General features: G+C 37.8%; 1 non-coding gene across 1 annotated transcript; it reads right to left on the bottom strand.

The window, feature by feature from the left end:
• Positions 1–24191: 24191 nt before the first annotated feature.
• LOC142449381 (U1 spliceosomal RNA) lies at positions 24192–24353 on the bottom strand. The gene has a single exon (XR_012784574.1). It is a non-coding gene; the product is annotated as a U1 spliceosomal RNA (small nuclear RNA).
• Positions 24354–24938: the final 585 nt, after the last annotated feature.

The raw sequence follows: 24938 nt of genomic DNA on the forward strand, positions 1-24938 counted from the left end.
GAGAGTGCTATGGGATGGACTACTGGGTTCAGAAGTGGTAAAGAACGTTGGACTATGGAGGGATACCTGACTGTTGTCTCATGGAGTTGGCCTCAGGGTGATGGGTTTAATTCTCTTTTCCAGAAGTTTGAGGAGGTCAGACACCATCTCTACTCAATTTCGTATACCTAGACATGGGATAGTTTTCATAAGGACTGAAACTCAGACATTAATCACTGCAGATTATGATAAGGTGATTAAACTTAACATTCTTTATGGAAGAAGACATATACTGCCTTCTAATCAGTGCTACTGTGTCATATCAAATGACTGGCAGTTAATCAAAATCTATGGGCACACAATAATACAAACAGTGACAAGAAAATAAGAGAGAAGGTCTGTGTCTTCTACAACCAGCTAGAACAGAAACCAGGTAAAAGACAAGAACACTTGGAAGACTGTGATTTTATATTATCCTCTGCGATAGACATCAAACCTACCAGTTTGAGCGCAGACCAACGGGGGTAAATATAGGAACATCAGATATAGAAGCAGGAGGAAGCGAGCTGCACCCCTACAGCTGCTTCCCTTTGGGGCATATTGATTCCGAGGCAGGGGAAGCGGATGAGAACGTGGGTCTGGCTGGAGCAGAGGGAATTAGCGGAACCTCCAGCAATCTCAAGGAGAAGGAGGAATGAATGTGGAGCCTTAATATTTGAAGCATATGACTGATTTCCCATAACACTTGCTATTTTTGACACTAGGAAAAAGACTAACTTCTATAAGGAAATAAATGACAATAATGTATATGACCTTAAATAAATGATAATAAAATAATACGAACTTAAAGTACTGAGGAGACAAAAATTAGAATTCACCAAGCAATAGACGCTTCTATTTAAAACTCTGGAAACAGAGAAAACAAAAGTGAAGCCAAGGAAGACCGAGTCTTAAGAAACATGCAAATCATTCTCAACTCAGTGCAGGGTCTGACCGAGTTGAAGAGGTCAACGATCTACTACCCTTGCCTAACAGAGAGAAATGGAAAGGCTGCGTAGTCAGATGGCATGACACTCGTAACGGTAATAAACCAGGGAATAGGGTACCTTTGAGGAAGAACATGGGAGGGTGACAAGGAAGGAACATGAATGCTGGTAAGGTTTTGTGTTCTTAAATGAGATTTTATTACATGGATATTTTAATTTGTGAACCTTAATTGAATCATTTAGCAATCTCTTTGCCTATGCCTGGATATGTTTTATATTGATTAAAAAATTTTACTCATGAGGCACAGTCTCAAAGGAGATCCCAATACTGGAATTATCAGACATGGGTTTGAAATAACTATGATTATTATGTGAAGACAACTTAATTAGGTATGATTATCAACAGAGAATGGCACATTATAAAATGAGAATCAAGATGAAAATTCAACAGCATGATAAAGATGTCATGTGTGTTAAACCCATTAGATACAGAAAAATGAAGAATTTTTAGATTGAAATTCAAGAAAGTGGAAATTATCAGGAACCTCATTACCAAGAGAGTGGAGAGCAATGCAAAGCATGCCCAACGAGCTTGGAAAATGGTGACATAGCTCCCAGTTTATCTGCTGCTCGTGGCCAATGATGTGTTTAGGAGTGGGACTCTGCTTCTCCGTGGTTTCAATGGCTGATTCTTTTTGAACCACAAGCAGTCCCAGGATTCTGAACAAAGATTGTTCCAAACTGCGTCTTTAAAATTCATCCAGGGCTTCAAGTGGTTCTGCCTGGTTCAATCATGGTTGAGGCAGAGGGACTGGGAGGAACCTGAAATGTTAAAATTGCAATGAACAAGAAAGAGTGCCAGAATGGGAAGCCTTACTGCTTGCAGCCTTTATTGAAATGGAATCTCTCTTTTACAGAATAAAGGCAGCACATGGGTTGCATAGAAACCAAATCTCTTGCACCTGCATTTTGAGCAGTCCCAAAAAGTTCTGTGCTACTCGGAGATGGCAGCTGATGGGAGCACTTTGAATGTGTGTCTCTATGCTCCAGACCTGCCAGTAAGCCAACGCCATGCATCCAGCTCCTGAAAGGGCTCACTAAACTTTTTCTAAGTCACCCTTCCAGAGGTTTGACCATGCCAATTCTTCAAAATTCTAAAGTTTTGTGTCTGTTTCTGTGAACTTTGCCAGATAGAACAGACTGATCTGAAGCACAAGTGGGAGTTTGTCCATGAGTCAGATATTCATAATTCAGGAACTACTTGTAGATTGCCAGAACTTTCTTCCAGGTTGCCTCTGGTAAACTTTAATTGCCAACCTATAAATTAGCAGCCAAGCACATTATTCATTTGCATTATCCAGGGACTCCCTTGAAATATTTAACATATATGTGTGTGTATATAAAATGAAAGCTTCAAAGGACATAAAATAATAAGACATATAGCAAATATCTATCTATATATTTTAACAGCATATTTAATAAATATTACAAACACCAAGCATTCTTTCTAGCTGATATTCTACATAAAAACCTCTAAGCATATACAATTAAGACTGGCCTAAACACAAAATTAAAATTTTAAAAGCATGTAGCCAAATAGTTTTAGAAGTAACATAAATGAAGGAAATTGGCTTCTCAGCATAAATGATCAAAGTCAGATAATGATAGCTTGGTGCTAGAAAACCAATGAAAGGAAAGCTTTGCTAATTTAGATTACATTAGCAATCGAAAATCCTGTTACAGGACAAAGAGCGGTTTTGCCTACATGCTTCATGGAGAAACGGGTATCGTCCTTGGGAATCACCCTGCTCTGAACAGCCATGAACCCACATGAAATACATGAGGCAAATGTTGGCAGGGATTGACAACAGTCAGTGTAGTACTGTACGTTTTGAGAAAAGCACAACTAAATAAAGTCTCTATCATTTACCTGCTTTCTCTGTACAGGAAATCTTTGCCAACTGTAAAGCAGAATTTTTATTTCAAACAGGGAATAATGGTTCTTCTGAGAGGGGACATGCTATAAAATGTGGGCAACTGAATTGCTGTTAGGCTTGGTGCAAGACATTGAAGAGAAATCTCAGTAGAAGAATGACTGACAGAAGGTAATTTATGAGCTCTTGTCTGAAAATTGCATTATAATTTTCCAATTTAAGACTAACTAAGGCCTAATAGGGAGTTACTGATATGGGTTTAAGAAACACTAATTTTGAAGGATAGACAGTGGTGGTGTGTGTTTTAATTTCGGTCTTGTCATTTCAAGAAAACTCATAAACATCTGTTAATAACTTTTTTTACTACATTCAATATCTATTACTAAAAGGATGTAAAACCCTTATAGAAATGAAGAAAACTGTATTCAAAGACTTACGAGAAAATATAGTTTTAAATAGTGAACAGAGAAATTAAAACCAGAAAGCTGATGCATCTTTGTGAATTAAAATGTAAAATATTTTATATAAAAATCTATTTAACTGGTCTGGAAAACAAATTAGAATCAATAGTAAGACAACTTTTTTGAACTTGAAAGTAGATCAATACAACTCAGTACAAGATCAGCTTTATCAATGTGGACTACCTCCAATTAGGCCAGCACTTACAGCTGTGCCTGCTTTGCTGGCAGAACGTGTTGGCCCCACACTCAAAGCTTTCGTAGCTGTGCCCACTTCCTCTGGCCATGCACACGGTCTCCATGCTGTACTTAGCTTCTCTTGACCGCACACACCACTCTACTTTTTGCCTCCTGATTTGGTCAGATTGTCTGTGAAGAACTCACCCAATTTATGACCAGTGTAGTAACCTGGTCAGATCTCTTAGCTATGTTCCTAGTAGCAGCTGTCTGCTGTTGCCGCTGTTTCGCTGCAGATGGGCTTCCTTCCAGGATCTGATACTAGGCTCCTAGACTCTCCATCATTTTCAATCTTTGATCTATATCTGTCTTTCAGCAGATGACCTATATTACAGGTCTTTTAGGGGATTTTACTCATAAGAATCCTGGGTCCAAGCCACTCAATTCTAGGCTCTTGTCTTCAGGTTCCCTCTTGCTTCTTTCTCTCTTCACTAAAAATCCCCAAAGGATTCGGCCACATATATAAGTAAACTCTTTGTCAAACCCAAAGCATGGCCCTTTCATCAGGACAATTCCATGTCCAATGCTGTGGGAGAAACACCACGTGCACAATCCCATTGAGTAAAATTTCAAACCCTTATTTGAATAACAAATACACCAACTCCTGCATAAAATAGACCAGTTACATGGTAAACTGTGACTCAGTCTTTGGGGCAGAATTGAAAACCTAGGGCCAGAGAGGTGTGTGTGCCTAGAAGAAACCCAGGTCTCTGCAACTGTGAACAACGCTAGGAGGGGACATGTTGGGGAAGTCACTCCAAATAGACTTTGGCAACTTCAAGAAGCATCTTTCTAGAACTTCTGGATACCCTGGTGCTTTAGAGCTAATTCTCACTCATAGAGAACACAATTGGGAAGCAGTAGGACTCTGCTTTATAGATTTTTCAATGCTTTCTTTAAAAAAAAAATAATTTCCTGTATTTTCTGCCAAGGTGCATCTGGGTGGACTAGAACTTTCAACTTTTCAATTACAACTAAATATGTTAACTAATTACCCAACCAACAGCTTAATTTCCATACTTAAAAATAATGACTATAATAGATATAGCAATACTTTTAAAGCTATCTAGCAAGAAGTGAACATGTTCTAAGGCATTTTTATTCATTTCTCTCTTAAAGTTAGAAATAAACATCTAGATATTTGAAGTGAATGAGTTATAATTAATTTTAAGAGATTTAATTAAAAATTGATCTATATAATTCCCAATGATAAAATCAAGGAACTGAACTCATGAATGTACAGAGACAAGGAAGAAGCCTTAGGATGAGCTTCCAAGAAATGCTTTTCTTTATAACCAAACAAAAATTACCCACAAGCAACAACATTAGTCATTGGAAAGCAATATGAAATAGAATAAAAATATAGATAAATAATATGGTTTTAAACTGATATAATAAATTATTGTAGTAAAGTTATACATTTGTTTCTTTAAACTTAGTATTAAATCATTCATGCGTTCCAAGCATGCATGTATTTTCTGAAACATAACAAACTCAACCACTGTCCTTATTTGTTTTAAAAATATTTTCTATCATCAGTGTTACTTAGAACTGTTTTAATTTCAATATATATACATAAGTGACATATTTCAGCTGAAAAGTTTCCCCAAATATGATAATATGGTACATAAATTATACACCAAATTAGGTAATTCAATGTCATATCATATATGGAAATTTGATTATAAAGAGCATCAGAAATTTTACTGTATTTTAGCACTTCTTCCTATCTATCTGTTTGTCTTAGTGTTGTGGCTGGTGTGTTGCTGTGGGTCTGGAAGCTGTATCACAGCTATGTCCAATGCCCCCAGGGTCACCTAAAGGGAGTGGGTTTCAGCAGAGCTAGTGTTGAAGAAATGGAAGAGTTCTACCAATGACTGCAGTCAGAAATTGATCAAACATGCAATCGAATACATTGATAATTATTGGCTATTGGAATGCAAAAGTTGAAAACAAACAGATAGGAATAATAGTTGAAAAATATGGTCTTGGTGATTGAAAGGATGCTTAACTAAGACAGGATACATATATATGATATATTTATGTTGTTTTGATCAAACTGTACTGCTTATAATTTTAATTATAAATCTAAGTATTATAACACTTAAAACCAACCAGTCAAAAGTAGCAATGAATTGGGATTAACCAGACATGTACATCAAATAATGCATGAGACAGTAACTCTATAGACAAACCCCTAAGAAACAGTAAAGGGAGTAAAAACTTCAGGAAGGAAAGGGCAAGGAAGGGGCAGGGGATTCAGAGGGAGCTGAAAGCAATGAGGCTGAAACAACTCCCCTCCAGCGGAACAAATAAATACCCAGGTTGTAGGTGAAGGGATAGAATGGCGGTATAAGAAATATATAAAGAACAATACAGAATAGATTCAGAATTCGTGAGGGTGGCAGGGCAGGAAAGAATCATGACAATCCAAGCTGACCTTCTAAAACAACATTATCACTTAAAGCTAAAAAAGCATTTGAGGAATTCGAATTTGATATTTTATTCTATTCTAAGCAGCACTAATTTGTTAATTCCTATTAGGATCCTATTACTCTAGACAATAAGGCAATTTATTTTGTCTACTTCACTCCACAGGGCAGTAGACTTCTGTTCATTTACTACCTGATTCTCTTGAACTCAAATTTCTTGATACAAGCTTTGATTCCTTTGATTAAATAATTTGCAATATTTTAATGACAATAATGTTGGGAATATTTTCGTGTTCTTATTTTCATCTGAATATCTCCTTCAGTTAGTATGCATTGACATTTTTGCTTCTTTTGTAATTGCTGCATTTTCTACTTAGTAGAGTTTTAAGGGTTCATTTTACATTTTTGATACAAGTAATTTATCAGATATGTTTTTTATTATATTACTCCCCATCTTATGACTCATCTTTTTATTCTCTTGTATTCTTTGTAGGTTTTTAATTTTGTAAAGGCCAATTTAACATTTTAAAAATAGTTCATCCTTTTATGTTGAAACATTCTTGTCAAGTCAAGTTTATCTTGGTTTTCTACTAGGTCTCAATCTGTTTCTCTCTTAAGTTTTGGGATTCAAATGCCCTGTGACCACAACCAGCTGCTGGGTCTGCAGGATGTGTTGCTTTTCTGTATTACAGAGTTATCTTGCTATTAGGATGGGAAGGTATGACTTCCAATAATTTTAGTGTTGTACCATATAATCAAAGTTCTCCTAAACAAAGCTTTTAGTGTGTGTGTGTGTGTGTGTGTGTTTAACTTCTGAGGAAATATTGGTACTATTATGCACAATTGATGTGATTCTGAGCTCTAAAGACTCCAGGCACAAGAGGACAAACTACTATGTCCTGTTCCATTATCACAAGCATTCACATTTGAGCCTATGATAGCAGACCCTGTGCTCTGTCAATCCGTCTCATTAATATTGTTCCTCTTTTCACTGACCCTCTATCAATATAAGATACTGTATTCCAGGGACCAGTCGCTTTTGGTCAAGGGTCTGAAATACAGAAGCAAACTTTCTTCATTCTCATTTCGAATAATCATTCTAGTTGTACTTCTTCCAATCCCAATTTGTTCATTCCTTTAACAGAGCACATTATATTTGATATTCTTTGTACACACTGTACTTCAAAGACATAAATTGAGATCTTCCTGATTCATTGTCATTCTCTCCAATACACAGGAGGTAATTAACAATGCAACTGTTTGGGTCAGACACATTTGTGGTTGTTCTAAGTAGCATCTTTTTAACACTTCAAAGCGATCTTTTTGTTAGCAGATTTGCTCAGAGCAATAAGCTTGATTTGTAACTGTTGCTTCCATGCACATTGATTGTGACCCAAGCAAACTGTAATCCTTGACAACTTGAATAATTTTTACACTTATCATGGCATTGTGTATGAGTCCAGTTGTGAGTGTTTTTGTTTTCTCTGTGTTGAGTTGTAACTCAAATTGAGGGCTAAATTTTTGGTATCTTCATCGGTAAGTACTTCAAGTTCTTTTCATTTTCATCAAGTAAGGATGGTGTTTGGATTTGAATATTTTAATGAATCTTCCTTCAATCACGATTAAGCAGTTTTCTTCATACAGTTCATCTTCTGAGCTTATTTGCTCAGAATCTGCATCTGGATTGAATGATGTGTTAGTCTGGGTACTTTAAAGAAAAAAATCCACACAAACTCATGTATAAGAGAGAGTTTTATATAAAGGTTAAGTGCATATCAAGAAAACATCCCACCCACAAGTCCACTAGTCCAACATTAACCCATATGTCCAACGCCAATCCACAAAGTCCTCCTCCATCTCATGAAACACTCACTATGATGTCAACTGCAGGAGGAAAGCCTAATCAGTGAACATGTAAGCATCTCAGCGCTGGCAGGAGTCTCCACACGGCTGCTCCAGCACCCAGGGCTGCACTGGGGCAGGTCCATGCAGCTTCTCCTTGGGGCTCTCTTGCAGGAAGTGAGCCTCGCCAGCTGAAGCAGGGATGCTCTCTGGTCTGACCAGGAAGAACCCTGGTCTGACCATCAGAAAGCCAGAGACCTGAGAACTAGAAAGATGAGGCTCACTGAGCCATTTCTCTCTCTACCCTTCAGTGAACCCCACATGTGTTTATCAGCCAGGTTTGCACAATAAACTTTAACTCAAGTGATATGGTGAAAATATACAACACTGACCCATGCCTTTCCATTACGACAGAACATGGAGTGTCCCCTTGTTCTGTTCTGCCTCCGGTCTCGGTCCTGATTCTCCATGAGCACAATGAAATATTTTGGACTTCTCATTCTTCTCAATATGCTTAATATTTTCTTATGTTTTTTATGTATCAGTGAAATAATGGTAATAATCTTTTTAGCATTCTCTTCTTTCAACCAAGATTCATATGATATCAGGAATGATATCCCTTTTTTGTATAATTTTCTAAATCCTACTTGAATTTCCAGTCATTCCTAGTAAATGTATTGCTGCAGCTATTTTCAATTATCTTCAACAAAATTTTGCTTGCATGTTATATTAATGACATTGTTCATATTTTCTCCCTTTTGTCGGGTCAACTTTTTCCTGGAATCAGTATGCATGTACAAGCATGTACATCCCCCAAAGTGGAATTGTGCAAGGCAGAATGGAGCTTTTGTAGTAAATTTGTCCTGTTGGGTGAGTGTGGAGCAACTCATTCTGAGTTAGTGCACCCAGTGATGCCACCTTTGAAAATTCTCTCTTGTCACAGTGAACTTTTTTTCATGAAAGCAATTTCACTCAAACCTCGTTTTTGTGATGGACAATTTAAAAGAACAGGGTGCGGCAGTGACATTTTGTTTCCTGCTCTGGAAAAATGCCATATAAACCATTGTGATATTGAGCAGAGTTTACAAGAACAGTAAGCACTAGGGGAAAACTCAAGGATACAAGTGGTTTTCTCATTTCTAAAAAGGTGAATTGTAGATTGATGGCAAACCTCATTCTGGATATACATTCACTAGATCAGACTGCTAATCAAGCTTTCTATTTAGAGGTTCTGAAAAATTGCATAACAGTGTACACAAAAAAGCCTGATTTGTGACAGATGGGGGACTGGTTTTGCCACCACGACAATGTACCTGCTCATGTAGCTATCTCAGTGCACTAGTTTTTGGCAAAAATCAGCAGGCTTCTCTTGCCCCACCCATCTTACTCACCTGACCACACACCATGAGACTTCTTTTTATTTCCAAAAATGAAGAGGGACATGAAAGAACAGCGACTTAAAGGCATAGAAGAGATGAAGAAAACCAGAGGGAGATTCTGTCAGCCATCCAAACAGATGAGTTTGAAAAATATTTCCAAGAATGGAATCACAGACTTGACAAATGTACTGTTATGGAAAGTATTTTGAAGGTGATACAGTGGTTTGTGTGTTTTTGTTTTTTTTTTATAAAACAAAAAGATATATAGATTGGCGGTTAAAAAAATCCATTTGGGGGGAGTACCCCCTTGTGATAGTTAAGGTTTATTGTGCCAACCTGCCCAATAAACACATGTGGGGTTAACTGAAGGGCAGAGAGATAAATGGCTGGGCAAGTCTCGCCTTTCTGGTTCTCTGGTCTCTTGCTCTCTGATGGTCAGAACAGTATGTGGCTGCCTTAGCTATTTCTCTGCCTCAGCTGGCAAGGTTCACTTTCTATGAGACATCCCTGAGGAGAAGCCACATGGACTGACCCCGATGCAGCACTGGGTGCTGGAGAAATCACATGGAGACCCCTGCCAGTGCTAACATACTTACACCTCTATTGATTCAGGCTTTCTACCCAGTGGCCTGTGACCATCCTGCATTGTGCATCATTGCATGTATTTTGCAAGATGGAGGAGTATTTGTGGATTGGTGTCAGGCATATGGGCTAATATAATGTTGGACTTATGGGCTTGGGCTGGACTAGGTTGGGACGCTTTCTGAATGTGCACTTACCCTTTATATAACACTTTCTCTCATACACTTATGAGTTTCTGTGGATTTGTTTCTCTAGTCCACCCAGACTAACATGCCCTGGTAGACCTCTTTTATTTAATTGGCCATGTCGTTCTCTTCCAAATGTCTTGCCATAAACCAGTGCGCACCTTCCACTCTGCATTGGTCTGTTGAAACATTTCAATTGGTTGTCTGCCCATTCATGGAGCCTTTTGAGTGAATTCCAATGGGGCTTCCAGCACTATCTAAGGTAATCTTCCACTAAATTGAGCTAATTTGTCAGAAGAGGCCTAGCTCTTCCTTCTTCTTGGTCGGTCTTACTCTGGAAGTTACAATAGTCCCTGTCCACCAGATGACAATGAACAATAACAACGGCAGGAATGAACCTATTCACAGAAGGCAGTGCAAGAAAATGTACATGTCCTGTCTTTGGTTTTAAACATTGTCTTGCGAAGCTGAGACAAAGCACAGCGGAAACAGAATATATGTCTGCTTTGGGATATGTTTCATGCAACACAGCTTGCTAGGACTACAAATGTTTCCTTGACAATTTAAATCCAGGGCTCAAAGAATTTCCACAGACAAAATTATAACGAATTTAAAACTATAGTAAAGTAAAACAGAAACGTAGCTGATTCAGATCCAGAGAGATCCCACTGGTGGAATTTAGGAACCACTAAGAAGGAATAACTTGATCTAAACTGGCCGGTATGAATAGCTAAGTGATCCGCATATACAAATATGAATCCTTTCTGGGCAAACAAGAAAACTCTCTAGATATGTTACTTGGGATTCCATGGGCAAAGCTAATTGAAAAATTACATGAAGACATCCAACATGCACGATTAGAGCATTTGTTTTATAAAGAGCCAAATAGGATTTTGTGTGGTTTCTATGTGTGAATGAGGAGGCTAAATTCACTTGTGTGTGTTTTTCATGAGTGGATAATTCTGAACCTGCGGTGACTCTTTCCTTATACTCACCCATAAAATCAATAACTTTATTTTGATCAAAGTCTACATTGCTGATGTGTATGATAGGAAGGTTAAATCACAAAGTGGGTTGTGCTGTTGCAGTTTTCACAGTAGGAGAGACCCTAGGAAACTAGAATTAAACAGGGAAACAGCTAAGAAGGAGAAAAATAGAATGCAACCAAGAAATAAATGAGATAAAACATATGTGAAAAATAATGAGGTCATGCAAATGAGTGTCTAATCTTTAAATGACAATCTAGAAGAAAGAAAAAGAAAATGCTATGACTTTTTTCTTCAGTAGAAAAATTGGCACATAGTTTCATGTTACTACTTTTTATTAAAATTTGAATATAACTTTGGATAATTTAGGATCATCTAATTTCTAAAATTAAAATAATGGTCCCTTCCTCTAGGAGGTTATATAATCTAGTACAAAAATTCTTGCCTAAACTTTATAAATTTGTTTTAAATACTTACACAGCTACAGATATATAGACACACACACTTGTATAATAATTATATCTGAGAATGTGTGCAATCTCTGCAAAGGAAAATTGCATACTCCATTTTTCCCATCATTGAAAATATAGGAGGTACTTGTGGTCAACATCTCATTTGCCGATATTACACAAGCATAATAGGATCAAAGGAAAGTAGAGCATTGTTCTGACTAGGGCTATTGAAAAAGGCTGAGTATTGGGTATGTATCAGCTTGACAGGCTCTTTATGAGTTACAAAAATAGATGCTGTGTTGCTAGGCATATAAGGGATTTCTTTTCATTTTCTTCAGCTTCAACCTGAACTTGCATACGCACAATTGATGGTACGTTCCACAGTCAGTCCTTGGCGTCAGTTAGGCTGATGATATTAACCTTTTCCATTGTTTCTTCCCACATATATGGTCAATTTGATTTCTTTGTGTTCCCATCTGGAGACACCCACAGATATCATTGTCTTTTGTTGTTGAAAAATGGTATTTGAGATGCAGTCATTGATCTTCCAAAATTCTATTATGTGATCTCCAGCTTTGTTTATATCGTCAAGGTCAGAGGTAATAAAGAAGGAAATCCTACCTGTACTGAAGGTATTAGTATTAAAAAAAAAGCTCCATGAATTGATGTGAGTTGATGAAATCCACAGAGAAGTGTTTCAGCAAACTGACCGCGTATGACAGGACTCAGTCAGCTATGCAGGCATCGGTACCAGCCGCAGCAGCACATGGACAGGGAGCTGCAGTTCAGGATGGATACAGAAGAGGATTCGGAACAAGGAATACTATTGATGATGTCAGATGTATTTTTTTCCTGAAAGCAGAGAATACCAGAACGATGTTTACTTATTGATTAACTATGATCCATTTGGCTACGTGGATCACAATCAACTATGAGCAGTCTGGAGAAGAATGGGATTCTAGAGCACGTCATTGTGCTCTGTTCATGGACCCAGAGGCAGTTGTGGGAATAGAACAAGGGAATACTAAAATTTTTTAAATGAAGAACAGTGTGTGTAATTGTTTTGTCCTCTCACTGTAATTATTCAATCTGTGTGCCCAGCACATCCTTAGAGAAGCCGGACCAAAGGAAGATGCATGAAGGATCAGGATCCCAGAAAAGGCTTGTTAATAACCTTTCATATGCAGATAGCACAACTCTGCTTGCTCAAAGCAAGGAGGAATTTAAGCCCTTGTTGATGAATGTCAGGAATTGCAGCCATCAGTATGGATCACAACTTAATGTAAGGATAATCAAAATTCTCACAACTAGACCAATAGGTAACATGATCAACAGAGAAAATAATGAAATTGTCAGGGATTTATTTTCTTTGGATCCACAATCAAAGCTTATTGAAGCAGCAGTCATGACATCATATAATGCATTGAATTTGGGTAAATTTGCTGTACAAGACCTCTTTACAGTGTTGACAAGTAAGGTTATTACTGTGAGGACTGAGGTGCACCTAACGCCAGTCATGGTCTTTTTCAGTCGTCTCATAATGGTTGGTGCAATGATGGGCTCGAGCAGAAAAACAATTGTAAGGAGGACATAAGACTGAACAGTGTTTCTTTCTGTTGTACTTATGATTGCTATGAGTTGGAACCTTAAGCATATACCTTAAGCTTGATTCTATTTATAAATGTCATCAAATATATTGATGTTTTAATGTTAATATTTTTTTCATTTTAGCAAATAGATTTATAAGGGACTCTTACAGCTCTTATAACAATCCATACATCCATGTGTCAAGGACATTCATACATGTTCTGCCATGATCCTTTTTAAAACATGTTCTTTATACTTGAGCCTTTGGTATCAACTCCTCATATTGTCCTCTCTCCCCCACCCTCCCACCCTCACGAGCCCTTCATAAATTATATATTATGTATTCATAAATTATATGCTTATTTTCATATCTTAATCTGTCCACTGTATCCCTTCAGCCATGATTCAATAGTTTGTCACCCGGGGGTGGATGGTAGTGGTGTTATAAGTTGTTCATTATGATTGGTTCCCTGCACTCCCTTTGCCCCCTACCTTCATGTGATAACTACTTCCACTATTACTCCAGAGAGCTTTATCCTGGATTCCGTGTCTTGAGAGCTCTTATCTGCACCAGTGTGCATGTTCTGCTCTAGCCAGAATTGTAAGGTAGAACTGGGGTCATGATATTGGGGTGGGGGGAGGAAGCATTAGAGAACTAGAAAATTTTTGTATGTTTTGTCAGTATTGTACTGGATCCGGGCTGGTTTGTCCCTTCTTTGTGATCCTTCTGTGATGGGTTGACCAAGTGTCTACAAATAAGCTTTGGGTCTCCCCTCTGCCCCACTTCATTCATATCTATATGATTGTTTGTTTGGAGTCTTTTGATGCCTGATAACTAATCCTATCAACACCTCATAATTACATAGGCTGGTGTGCTTATGCCACACATGAGCTTTGTTGCTTCCCTGCTAAATGGCCACTTGTTTAACTTCAAGGCTTTAAGACCCCAGGTGCTGTATCTTTTAATAGCCAGGCACCATCAGCTTTCTTTACCACATTTATTTATGCACCCATTTATTTTCAATGATCATGTCAGAAAGGTAAGCATTTATAGAATACCAGATTATTAGAACAAAGTGTTTCTGCATTAAGAGAGTAGTTTAATAAAGGCTCAATGTCTGTCTGGTACCTTAATACTTGACATATAAATATATGTATATAGACCTATATTCTTAGCTTTATATATTAACATAGTTACATATGTACATGCCTGTATTTATACCTCCATAATTATCCTTTGTCTCCTAGTTCTTTACTCTATTTTCTTTTATGTTCCTACTGCCATACTATCATGTTTGACCTTCACTTGGCTCTCAGGAATTCCTCTTAGCTACATTGCACTTGATCAAAGCCCAACAGACATTCGACACCCTTCTCGCCATCAATTTTAGATCACTTGTTGTTCTCTTTTCCCTGGGATTATTGGCTCCCCACATTCCTCACGTCTTCCTCTCCCAGGTCCCCCCCAGAACCATTGTCTCCCCAGGACAGAACCATGTCCCCTCAGGTTCCATTGTTTTCTCCTTGGGATTGTTTATTCTGGACCCTCTCCCCAGAAGAATGCACAACACAGGACAGCATGGACTATACAGCCCTGGGAGAGAGGTGGGGGGCGGTCGGCTCAGAACACAGGGTGCAAGCTAAGATGGCAGAAGAGAGAGAGAAAGAGAGAGAGAGAGAGAGAGAGAACAGCATCTTGGCCCACCAAGCCCCAAGGATGATATTTCTACTGAGAACACCCCATGCACAGAGAGGACTGTAGGGCTGGCCCCATCACAAGACAGGGTGTCCCCTTGCTGACCCATAGCACTATGGGGAGGCAAATACTGGAGACACCGTGTGGGAATTGTGTCTGGTCTGCCCACACACACCAGAGCAAAGCACGAAGGGAGCACAACAGAGCAGCAAGTGGAACAAAGCAATGAAGTCCCTGAGGAATCCCAAAAATAAACTTCGGGGACAGGGCTTGGCATCTTATCAGACTCGATCAGAAATCATTGATAGAGGTCAACAGACAGACCAGCAACTACTTATAGGCTTTGTTTTGTCATGTCTATCAACATTAATACATATTCTTAAATCCTTACTGCGTGAGTAAATTCAGACTCAAAGTGGCCCTATAAGAAAGAGTAGAGCTGTCCCTTTGTGTTTCCAAGACTTTAAATCTTTAAGGAACCAGGTAGTCTCATCTTTCTCCTGTGGAGTAGTGGGTGGTTTGAAAAGCTGACCTTCTGATAACCTTCTGGTTATCAGCTGAGTGCATAGCCCATTTTACCTTTAGAGTTCCTCTTAATATTCATATAAACTGATGCAAATACAAAAACATACACATAAGTGTTTATAGTAAATAGATTTTATTTCTAAATCAAATAAATATACACATATACTGTATATACTTGTACATACACCATTTTCAACACATTTTAAATACAGTTTTTTTGTGATAAAATTCAGTGCCTCGGCTGATACTTGAGTATATATGGCATATCCTTAACATATATGATTTGCATTGTTCAGTGAAATTCAATATTTATATAATTTTTTAAAAAGTATCTATTATGGCAAAATAGTAAGTTAAAATCCAAAATGAACTTTTTGCCAATATTCTTGTTTCAATTCTTTAGAACATAATTACCCTGGAATTACTAATCATGTCTGTATTAGGCACAAAAGGTATTTAGGAGTTCCTCTTCAGATGAGAACTCATTAAGTGTTTTTACAAGTTTTCTAATTGGCATTCTATTAAAATGAGTTGAAAGGTAAAAGTATGCTTATAAGTCTGATCAGCAATGACATAGTCTTTATTTTTATCTATGCCAAGTGCTTTGGGCAGTAGAGTAAATGTAACAAAAGTTAAAATTACTTTCTGCAACATATAAGCTAAATTAATTAGTTTTAAACTCATTTATTTTATTCATCAACATAATTAAGGAATTGTCAGTCCATGTCGTTTTTCTTTTCTTCAGTGATGAACTTCAGTGTTACATATCTTCTGGCAAATTTGCTTAGCAACATCCATTGTATAAATAAAATTGAACAGGAGAGGATTATTATATATAACTAGGTTCTGAAGAATAAAAAGACATTTTCTTTCATAAACTTGAATTATGAGTATGAATTGGGCAAATTAACTGCAAACTAGAGATTTGTTTCTCAATTATATTTTTAGCAACGTTAGTCAGATTTCTACTTCACTCACATAAAAAACTGTAAAATAGAGGTTAGCTATTATTGCTGCAATGAAGTTGCTTATAAAATATGAAATTCTGGCTTGGTTCATTTGCAGTTTGTTCTTCCTAACTCATATTTCACTCTTCACAATATATCACTAAGGTTTTGAAATATAATTCGTGTAATGCAGGTACTTTGCTATAATATGGCCAGGTATTGTCTTTGGAGAAAGGGAATGATTTACTAGTTTCAACCACATCATTCATTCCTTCTCCTGATGAGAAAAATTCTCTTGGGCAGTATTTTCTAAATCCACCAGGAATTCAAATGTTAAAAGTGTTATTGTTTGTAAACAATGGATTTACATTTTATGTCTTCACTCCTACTTAAACCCATCCTCACAGGAATGCCTACTAACAGCAGCTTCACTTTACTGCCTCATAAAGTTCAACATTGGAGGAACACGCACCTGGAAACAACCTCTAACAAAGGAGAAGCTTAAACACTAAAAAAAAGCCTTACAAAATCTCCCTATGAGGTGAGTGGGTTGGAAAGGGGGAACTGATTACAAGGATCCACATGTGACCTCTTCCCTGGGAGAGGGACAACAGAGAAGGGGGGAAGGGAGACCCCGAATAGGGCAAGATATGACAAAATAACGAGGTATAAATTACCAAGGACACATGAGGGAGGGGGGGAAAGGGGAGGGAGGGGAAAAAAAAAAGAGGACCTGATGCGGGGGGCTTAAGTGGAGAGCAAATGCCTTGAGAATGATTGGGGCAGGGAATGTATGGATGTGCTTTATACAATTGATGTATGTATATGTATGGATTGTGGTAAGAGTTGTTGGAGTCCCTAATAAAATATAAAAGAAGAAAAGAGAAAAAAATGATTAGGGCAAAGACTGTACAGATGTGCTTTATACAATTGATGTATGTATATGTATGAACTGTGAAAAGAATTGTATCAGCCCCAATAAATTGTTAAAAAAAAAAAGAAATGCAAAGAATTAATTATGGAAAGATCAGGTGATAAAAGTCCTTCCTATAACTCAATAAGTGGCCAGGAAACATAATTGAACTCGTTTGTAATTGAATATCCTGCCATCTAAGATAGATTTAAAGAAAGGTAAACTAAAAGAGACATAACAATATTAAATGTTCATTTTGTCTACTAAAAAAACAAAAAAAAAATCTCCCTATGAGTATGAGATAAAGAAGGGGAGCTATGCTTCATGTCTTCTTTTACATTTATGCTAATCTCCATCATACATTTTAATGTCTAATTTAGAATATTTATTTGAAATGTGTTCTACTTATTATTGATCATCAACAGCAAAATACAAACCTGTTTCACAAACCTCCATTTTAACTCATTAGGGATTTCTAGGACAGAGTGGAGCTGCTTCCTAGGGTTTCCAAGGCTTTACATCTCTGGGAACCACACTCTTCATTTTTCTCTCTTACAGAGGAGCTGGTGGGATTGAACTGTCAACCTTGCAAAGCACACCACAGGATTAGGAATTCTTTATCTGCTCTTATAGCCCTAGTAGTGTAGACATTGCTATTCATTGTGCTGCGCTCCCATTAGCTGCTCTGAGGGACGACAGGCGAAACTTCATGCTGTAGTTCCAGGATACAGAACCCACCGGAGCAGTTCTATTATGGCCTTTAGAGCTGCAACGAGTCAACATTGGCTGCATGGCAGTCATCACTTCAATGTAGTATGAGTTTGCTGTTGTTGGATGCCACCACGTGGGCCACTTTTGCTTTTAAAGACTATTTTGCCCCAATCCCAACTACATGGATACCTGACCGTCCCCCAGAATCGATTTCAGAGGACAGCACTGAACCTGCAGCTCCAGGAGAGGGACATGCCTGATCAGAGCACACGGGAGAAAATGAAGGGTGAGGAAGAGAGGATGGAGCACATCAGGCCCACGAAGCCTTGAGGATGATATTCCTGCTCAGAGCAGCCAATCCACACAAAAGGCCACATAGCTGGCCCCATTATGAGACATGATGTCCCTCACTGACCCATAGCCCTACAGAGGAAAACACTGCAGACACAATGTGGGAATTCGGCTCGATCTGATCCCACCACACTGAGACAAAACACTAAGAAATTGAATGGAGTGGAACAGCAAGGGGAAGAGAGCAACAAAGTCCCCAGGGAATACAAAAAAATAGACTCTGGAGCCAGGGCTTGGCGCCCCATCAGACTCGACTGGAAAACACTCCTAAAGGCCAAAAACCAGTCCTTGAACTAGCTAGAAGCTTTTCTTTCTTGTTGTTGTTTTGTTTTATTTTGTTGCTTGATTTTACTATCTTGTTTATGTGCATGTTATTATCTCCACAGGTCTATCTAAGTAAGATAGTCTGGATGAACAATCTGGAGGAGAAAACAACGGGACCTATAGTTCCAGGGGGACATGGGAGAGGGAGAGGTTGGGGGAAAGGTATTGGTGTTAACAAACCCAGGGACCATGGAACAACAAGTAATTCAAATCGGTGGTGAGGAGGGTGTAGGAAGCCTGGCAGGGTGTGACCAAGGATAATGTAACTGGGAGGAATTATGGAAACCCTAATGGAGGCTAAACATGAGGCTGTACAAGAGGAAAGTAAAAGGAAATAGAGAAAAGAGCTAGGAGGTAAAGGTATTTATAAAAGTCTAAATAAAGGCATATACATATTTAAATATATTTATGTATGAGGATGTGGAAATAGAGCTATGTGCATATATGTATAGGTTTAATATTAAAGTAGCAGATGTGCTCCACTGGTCCTCCACTGAAGTATTCCCTTAATGCAAGAATACTTTGTTCTATTAAACTGACATTCCAAGAAGCTCACCCTCCTGACACAATCGCTGAAGACAAAGCGGGTGCATAAGTAAATGTGGTGAAGAAAGCTGATGGTGCCTGCCTATCAAAAGATATAGTATCTGGGTTCTTAACAACTTGAAGGTAAACAAGCGGCCATCTAGCTCAGAAGCAACAAAGCCCACATGGGAGAAGCACACCAGCCTGCATGATCACGAGGTGCCAAAGGGATCATTTATCAGGCATCAAATAACAAAAGTTCATATTATTGTGTGCTCACCTCCCTGACATGATTGCTGAAGACAAATGTGTACATAAGAAAATGTGATGAAGAAGGCTAATGGTGCCCGCCAATCAAAAGATATAGCGTTTGGGCTTTTAAAGGCTTGAAGGTAAGCATTTAACCATTTAGCTCAGAAGCAGCAAAGCCCACATGGAAGAAGCACACCAGCCTGTGCGATCATGAGGTGTCGAAAGGATAAGGTATCAGGCATCATCAAAACAAAAAAATCATATCATCGTGAATGAGGGGGAGTGCCAAGTGGAGACCAAAAGCCCATTTGTAGGCAATTGGACATCCCCTTACGGAAGAGTCACGGGGAGGAGATGAGCCAGTAAGGGTGCAATGTAGCAACATTGAAACATACAGCTTTCTGCTACTTCCTAAATGCTTCCTCCACCCACCCACTATCATGACCCCAATTCTACCATATAAATCTGGCGAGACCAGAGGATGTACACTGGTACAGATAGGAACTGGAAACACAGGAATTCTGGGTGGATGATCCCTTCAGGACCAGTGGTGAGAGTGGCAATACCAGGAGGGTGGAAGGAGAGTGGGGTGGAAATGGGGGAACCGATTAAAAGGATCTACATATAACTTCCTCCCTGGGGAACTAACATCAGAAAAGTGGGTGAAGGGAGACATCCGGCAGTGTAAGATATGACAAAATAATAATTTATAAATTATCAAGGGTTCATGAGGGAGAGGGGAGTGGGGAGGGAAGGGGAAAAATGAGGAGCTAATGCCAGGGGCTTAAGTGGAGAGCAAATGTTTTGAGAATGATGAGGGCAATGAATGTACAAATTGATGTATGTATGGATTGTGATAAGAGTTGTATGAGCCCCTAATAAAATGATTAAAAGAAAACATTTTGACTAAACTATAAGACAGATTTGTTAAGTCTTCTCGATGTCGATGATATATGATATATATATATATAATTTTATTTGCTAATATATCAGACATCTATTATTCTTCAGTTTTCTTTATTCAATGCCAAATTGTATATAAATATTAGTTGATTAAAATTTTTTAAGTCATGTTATTCTCAAATGGACTGTAAGTTTCACAATTTAAAAAATATATGCATGTTTTGAATTTAATTTGATTCCTTAAGAGCGTATTAATTCATTAATATCATGTGTCAATTTTTCCTGTTTCTCTTTCCTTTTCCTTTTGTTCTGGAGGATTCTATCACTTATCCTCATAAAGAAACTGAATAATTTTACTATTCCTTCAGATGATAATTTCTGATTCAAGTTATCAAATTGGTCATATGATCCAAATTAAATGTTTACCATTTTTCAAAACAATGTTGCACTACCATTTTATAATTTCTTTTTAATCCCATTTATGTTCAAAGTGTTTTGCTATTGTGTGCATGTGAGAGAAAAATGTTTCTTTAGAGATTTTATCCTCTTCAATCTCTTCCATTGATGGAAAAATTGTAGTCATTTGTGCTTTCTAATCAAAACACCAACTTCATTTTAGGGCTAATTCTAACCTGAAAATAATTACTATAACAGAGGGGCCTTCAAAGAAAATCATGTAAAAATGTAACTAAAAGACAACGGAATTTCTCCATGATGTTTTTGAAACCCACTTGTATAATTTAAATTATTGTTTTGTTGCCTTAGATTTTGTATTCCTTCTAGTTGGAAGAAAAAAAATGAACCAGTATAGAAAGTTCATCACAGCATAAGAGAATCTTGCATAATTCTATGATCGTTATATTATTAATTATTCAAATTATTAAATGACGTTGAGTTTTTAATATACATCACACAGCATTCAGTAATTTTGTTTACAGAAAATAAAACAGATATGAATTCTTGTCCACAGGGAACTGTGCAGGTATTCATGCATAAAAGAGAGGAAATAAATTGATACATTGCTTTAAAATATGTCATATGAAGGAAATGGCTTTGACATAATGGTATTGCCTATCATGAAGAGTGACAATGTAGGATCAATTTAGTGATATGAGGTCTTTTGGAAGATCTGTGATTTCAGGAACGAGTTGAGATTTTAGAACATTGTAACTGTACAATCTCAGGTATATCACAGGGAAAAGGACACACTAGCACAAAGGCTGGATTGTAGGAAGGGGGTGATAACAACAAAATACAATAATGGCTGCAAAAATATATCCTCAAAAAAATAATATAGTTGGAAACCATTGTCAGAAGCATCTCTTTTTAAAACTCTAGAAATTTAGCAACGCCCTGTAGCAACTAAAGAAACGTTATTTAAGGAAAAAGACTAAAACAAAGTATGGACTTCATTTTTATTGTCCTAATCACAACCCTTTATTCTCCAGTTGGGTGGCTACCTTGAACATCAGGAGACTACAATACTGTGAATACTGATAATCAGAGGAAATACTGTGCTAGATAAAGGATGTTCTTTCTCCCCCCCCCTCCTTTAAATGGCTTTTTTTTTTCAATCACTTACTTTTTTATCATTTTATTGGGGGCAAATACAATTCTTAACACAATCCATACATACATCCATTGTGTTAAGAAGATAAGTTCATTTGCTGCCATCATCATTCTCAAAACATTTGCCTTCTACTTGAGCCCTTAATATCTGCTGCTCATTTTCCCCCTCCCTCCCCACCCCCCCACCTCATGAACCCTCATCATTCATAAATTATTTTGTCATTTATTACACTGTCTGATTTCTCTCTCTACCTTCTTCTTTGCTGTCCCTCCCCCAGGGAGGAATCTATATATAGATTCTTATAATCAGTTCCCTTTTCTACCCCACATTCTCTCCTCCCTCCAGGCATCACCACTCTCATCACTGGTCCTGAAGGAATCAGCTGTCCTGGTTTCCCTGTGTTTCCAGTTGCTATCTGTACCTATGTACATCCTCTGATCTAGCCATATTTGTAAGTTAGTATTGGGATCATGACAGTGGAGGGGGGAGGAAGCATTTAAGAACTAGAGGAAAGTTATATGTTTCATCGTTTCTACCCTGCACCCTGACTGGCTCATCTCCTCCCCACAACCCTTCAGTAAGGGGTGTCCGGTTGGCTACCATTGGGCTTTGAGTCTCCACTCTGCACTCACCCACATTTACAATGATAAGATTTTTTTGTTCCTTGATGCTTGATACCCGATCCCTTTGACAGCCCATGGTCACACATGCTGGTGTGTTTCTTCCATGTGGACTTTGTTGCTTCTGACCTAGATAGCCAATTATTTATCTTTGAGCCTTTAAGACCCAAAATGCTATATCTTTTGAAAGCTGGGCACCATCAGCTTTCGCCACCACATTTGCTTATGCACAAGTTTGTATTCATTGATAGGGATGTGGGCACCCATTGATATGATTTTTTAATTCTTTTATGTCTGATAACTGGTCCCTTCTCACCTTGTGGTCAGACAGGCTGTTGTGCTTCTTCCATGTGAGCCTTGATGCTTCTCAGCTAGATGGCTGCTTGTTTATCTTCAAGCCTTTCAGATCTCAGATGCTATATCTTTTGTGAGCTGGGCACCATTAGCATTCTTCACCACATTTTCTTATGCACACGTTTGTCTTCAGTGATATTAAGGCAGCAAATGGACATTAGGACTCCACTCAACCACTTACTCAATGCTAAAACACTTTGTTCTATTAAATTGACATTCCAGGATGCACACCTTTCTGACACGATTGCTGAAGAAAAATGTGTACATAAGCAAATGTGGTGAAGAAAGCTGATGGTGCCCAGTTATCAAAAGATATAGCATCTTGGGTCTTAAAGGCTTGAAGATAAACAAGCGACCATCTAGTTGTGAAGCATCAAAGCCCACATGGAAGAAGCACAGAAACTTGGCTGACCATGAGGTGTAGAAGGGACCAGTTATTAGACATCAAAGAACTAAAAATCACATCAGTGGGTGCCCACCATCCTGAAGGAAGTTCTTTCAATGATTCATTCTCCTTATTCTCTGGGAGGTCAGCAGCTGACCTGTTTCCAGCTCACCCAAGGCTAAATTCCTTCTATTCAAAGAGAGAGTGCTGTTTATAGACAAATATTTTAACTTCATCCTTCCTTGAAGTGAGAGAAGACAGTTGGGGAAAACAACAAATTAACTAAAAAGCTTAAACACACAAACTGTGAGTGTGATATTCATAGAAAATGTGAGAACTTAAAAAAAACCCTGATAATTTAGAACTTCATAGAACTATGCATATACTCAAGAATTATCTAAGGACTAAAAGTCAAATAATTACATGATCTTTAGGCTCATATAAGCAAGGAATGAAGTATAAAAAGGCTTAAAAATGTATCCTAATAAACAAGACTGGGTCATGTGTTCATTTCAGCAATTTAAGAAAATCTCTGTCAAACTATTAGGAGGCCACTAAGTTAACATTTAGAGTCCCCATTGGCAACACTTAAAACAAGTTCAGCCCCAACAAAACTATATCATAGAAATTATTTTTTAAGAAGAAAAAGTATTAACATCTACAACAAAGTGTATCAATGATAAAACTTGAGCCCAGACGCTTATTTCTAGAGTAGCCATGTTCTAGTATTTAAAATGTTTAGTTGTGTGTGTGTGTGTGCATGAAAGCATAGCCCATATACAAGGAAAAAATATAATCAATACGTGTGTTTTGCAAAAGACCCAAAGATGGGATTCCTAAAGCAAAAAAATTAAATTTACTACTTCAAATAGGAGCCAAGGACAACAGAAAAGCATGTTAAAAACTAAAGGAAAACATGAGTATAATATTTGACTACATTGATAATATCAACAAGAAGATAGAAGTTATATAAAGATGAGTCAAATGCTAATTGTGGAGTTGAAAAATACAGTAACTGCAAAGAAAATTTTCATGGAAGAACTCGACAGATTTCCCCCCAACTTTGTTTTATTAAGCAGGGGAAATCACAAACGTAGCCCCCACTACACAAAATGTGTAGTTAAGTTTCCCACATTTGGAGAAATCTCAGGGGTCAGCACATCCTGAGTGCAATGGATGAGCCTCACTCTGGGAAAACCACCTTTGAGATCAGGGTATCTGCCCTGCCCAGTAAGTATGTTCCAACAGTTTATAGGTATATAATCCACCAATCACAAGATTCAATAATTCAATGCATCAAGAAGAGCTGTACAATCATTACCAGGATCAATTTAGAACAATTTCTTAGTTCTTGTACTCACTCTTATTAGCTCCCAATGAACCATGAATCAAGTTACTGTTTAGATTTGCCTATCCTGATTTCCTACACAGAAAAATATTTCAAAACAAACAAACAAACAAAACCTAACAAGAATAACAAAATAAAATACTTAAAAACCTTGTTGAAAAAAGAACATATTAATAAATGAGACAAATATAAATGGATCATAAGAGAGATCACATAATCCATAGAGTGCTGAATTTTAACCTAACTGCGTCTGCACCAATTCCCTTTCCATTGCATTCTGAACATTCACAGGGCTATTCCATCCCTGTTCCATGGCCAGAGGGGATTCACCACAGGCTTAATCTATGTAGAGTTGATTAGGTAAAAAGCAAAGAATTAGCAAAACAAGGGCTAAGGTGGGCTTGGCTCAGGACATGGCATTTTGCACAGTCTCATGTGAATGTGAAAGTCGGACAGTGAATAAGGGAGACCGAAG

The sequence above is a fragment of the Tenrec ecaudatus genome, chromosome 5 (genome assembly GCF_050624435.1).
Source record: "Tenrec ecaudatus isolate mTenEca1 chromosome 5, mTenEca1.hap1, whole genome shotgun sequence".
Classification (NCBI taxonomy): domain Eukaryota; kingdom Metazoa; phylum Chordata; class Mammalia; order Afrosoricida; family Tenrecidae; genus Tenrec; species Tenrec ecaudatus.